Source organism: Apteryx mantelli, unplaced genomic scaffold, assembly GCF_036417845.1.
Source record: "Apteryx mantelli isolate bAptMan1 unplaced genomic scaffold, bAptMan1.hap1 HAP1_SCAFFOLD_142, whole genome shotgun sequence".
Lineage (NCBI taxonomy): Eukaryota > Metazoa > Chordata > Aves > Apterygiformes > Apterygidae > Apteryx > Apteryx mantelli.
Window position 1 is genome coordinate 7,501 of NW_027118497.1, and position 2,500 is coordinate 10,000.

The following is a 2,500-nucleotide window of genomic DNA, read 5'->3' on the forward strand; positions in this document are numbered from 1 at the left end:
GTTTAAAGACTCGGGCGGCCCGATGCGACCCGGGGGGCAGCCGGGTGTGCTGCCGGAGGGCCGGGGGGCCGGCGCGCGCGGGCGCCGTGCCCCCCCATGCCAGCCGGCGCGCCCCGCGCTCGCCCTGCGGGCAGCCGGGACGGAGAGGGGTACCCTGCCCCCTCTCTCCGCGGTCTGGTCTCGGCGGAGGGACGCCGCGCGGTCGGCTGGCGCCGGCCTGCCTCGAACGCGTGACCCCGGCGCGAGCGCGTGCTCTCGCCGGGACGGTGAGCCCCCACCCACCGCGGGTGGTGCGGACGCCGCGCCTCGGCGCGATCCGCTCTCCTCCCTGGCCGGGGCTCTCGGTCTGCCGCCGTGGCCGCTGGCGGCGGCGCCCTACCCGCCGGCACTCCGCCATCCGGCGCGCCTGCCTCGCTCTGCCCAACCCGGCTTCGCCGGGCGGCGGGCGGGCGGCAGGCGGGCGGCGGGGGCGGCCCCCCCCGTTCTCCGCGTGGAGACGGGGAGAGCGGGCGCCGTCCCCGTCCGTCCCGCCTTGCCCGCCCGCCCGCCGCCGGGCGTCTGTCCGCGGAAGGGACGGGAGAGCGCGTGGTGTCGTCCGGGAGGCTGTGTGTGCGCGCGCGCGGGCGTGGGCGCCGCCTCGGGGCCACGGCGGAGCCGGAGGCCGGCGAGGCGAGCGAGGAGCTGGGGAGCGCGGGGCCGGTGGGCCGCGGGCGCGCGGGCAGCGGCCGGTGCCGCTGCCGGTGGCGGCCGGGCTCCGACGCTGGGGGTCCGCGGGGAGCCGCCCCCTCCCCCAGCGTCCCCGAGGCAGGCGGCGCGGCCGGCGCGCTGCTCCCCGCCGGGCCGGGCCGAGCCTGGGCGCCTGGGCCGGACTCGAAGCGAGCAAAGGGTTGTCCCAGGTCGGGAGCGAGGGCTCCCCGCCCTTCTCGTTCGGGTTTTCCTTTTCCCTTTTTCCCCCCCCACTCTGTGCTCGTACGGTCAGCGGGGCGAGCCCCTCTCTCTGGCTCTCGGCCGTCCCTCGCTCAGCAGCCGGCGTCGGCGTGAGGAGGGAGGCGGAGCGGAGGGGGGGCCCTCAGGGGCTGCCGAAGGCTGCCCGGTCCCCCCGCGCGCGCGGCGGGGACCGAAACCGAGACAACTCTTAGCGGTGGATCACTCGGCTCGTGCGTCGATGAAGAACGCAGCTAGCTGCGAGAATTAATGTGAATTGCAGGACACATTGATCATCGACACTTCGAACGCACTTGCGGCCCCGGGTTCCTCCCGGGGCTACGCCTGTCTGAGCGTCGCTTGGCGGTCAATCGTCACCCCCGCTGTCGCGTTGGCGCAGCGGTGCCGCCCCTCGGGGGGGGCGCGTGGGGGGGCGGGGGAGGCGCGGCGGCGCCGGCGGCGGCGGTGCGCGGCGGCCTCGGCGGCGGAGAGTCGGCGGCGGAGCCGGGACCCCGGTGCGTGCACCGGCGGCCCCGGTCTTCCTGCCCGCCGGGCTCCGGCGCCGGGCCGCCCGCAGCGGCCGCGGCCGGCGTGCCTTGCCGCGCCTGTGCCCGCCCTCCTCGCCCTCCGAGCGCGGTGGCCACCGCTGCGCGGCGCGCGCCGTGCGGGGTGGCGCGGCTGGGGCGCCTCGCAGGCCCGTGCCCCGGGGAGAGGGTGCCTCCTCTTCCCCGCGCGGCCGGGCCTTCGTCCCCCTAAGTGCAGACTCGGGGAAACCCCCCGCTCCCGGAGCGCCCGCTTCGCGGAGTTCGTCCCGCTGGGGCCCCCCCCCCAGGTCGGGTGGGTTGCGGTGGCCCGGCGCGCCTCGTCGCCGCCGCCCGCCACCACCGCCAGTCTGGCCGCCGTCTGGGCTTCTCCTCCGCCACTCTCCCGGTGGTGCGCTGGTCCCCCGTTCCCCTCCGGGGTGGGGACGGCCGGCTGCCTTGCGCTTCCCTGCGCCCCGACCGCCGCCGGTGCGGCGCGCCGCCGGGCCGCCCCCCCTGCCCTCCCCGCGGCGCGCCCGCGTCCGTCGCGTGTGCCGAGCCACTTCCACCCGCCGGCTGGCGTCAGCCGCGGCGTTGCGTTGAGGCCGGCAGCGACGGCGCGCGGGTGCGGCGCGGCGGGGTGGCGGTGGGGGGCGGCGCGGGCGTGCGCGCCGCCGGGCGGCGAGAAGGGCGCGAAGGGGAGGGCAGGGCGCCGCGCCGTGCCGTGCCCGGAGCGAGAGCGGAGGCAGCGGCCGGGAGGAGGAGAGGCAAGCCCCCAGGCGGCGGAGGGCTGCGCGAGTTGCGTGAGCGGAGCGAGCGTGCGGCGGGGAGCCGGGCCCGGGGGAGGCGCGGACCTCGCCCTCCGGCCCCGCGCGGCTGTCTGCGGGTGGGGTACCGCGGTGGTACCGCACCGTGCTGCCGCGCGCGCGTGCCGGGGGGCCCCCCCCGCTGGCCTCCCCCCTGCGCGGCGGCGACCCCGCGGGGGGTCGCCGCGCCGCTTCCCCCCCCCCCACCCGCCGGCGGCGGTGCCGGCGGCGGGGGCCTCGGGCCGTGCC

General features: G+C 80.3%; 1 non-coding gene across 1 annotated transcript; it reads left to right on the top strand.

Annotated features, from left to right (window-relative positions):
- The first annotated feature begins 1,130 nt into the window (after positions 1-1,130).
- LOC136995661 (5.8S ribosomal RNA) lies at positions 1,131-1,283 on the top strand. The gene has a single exon (XR_010887206.1). It is a non-coding gene; the product is annotated as a 5.8S ribosomal RNA (ribosomal RNA).
- Positions 1,284-2,500: the final 1,217 nt, after the last annotated feature.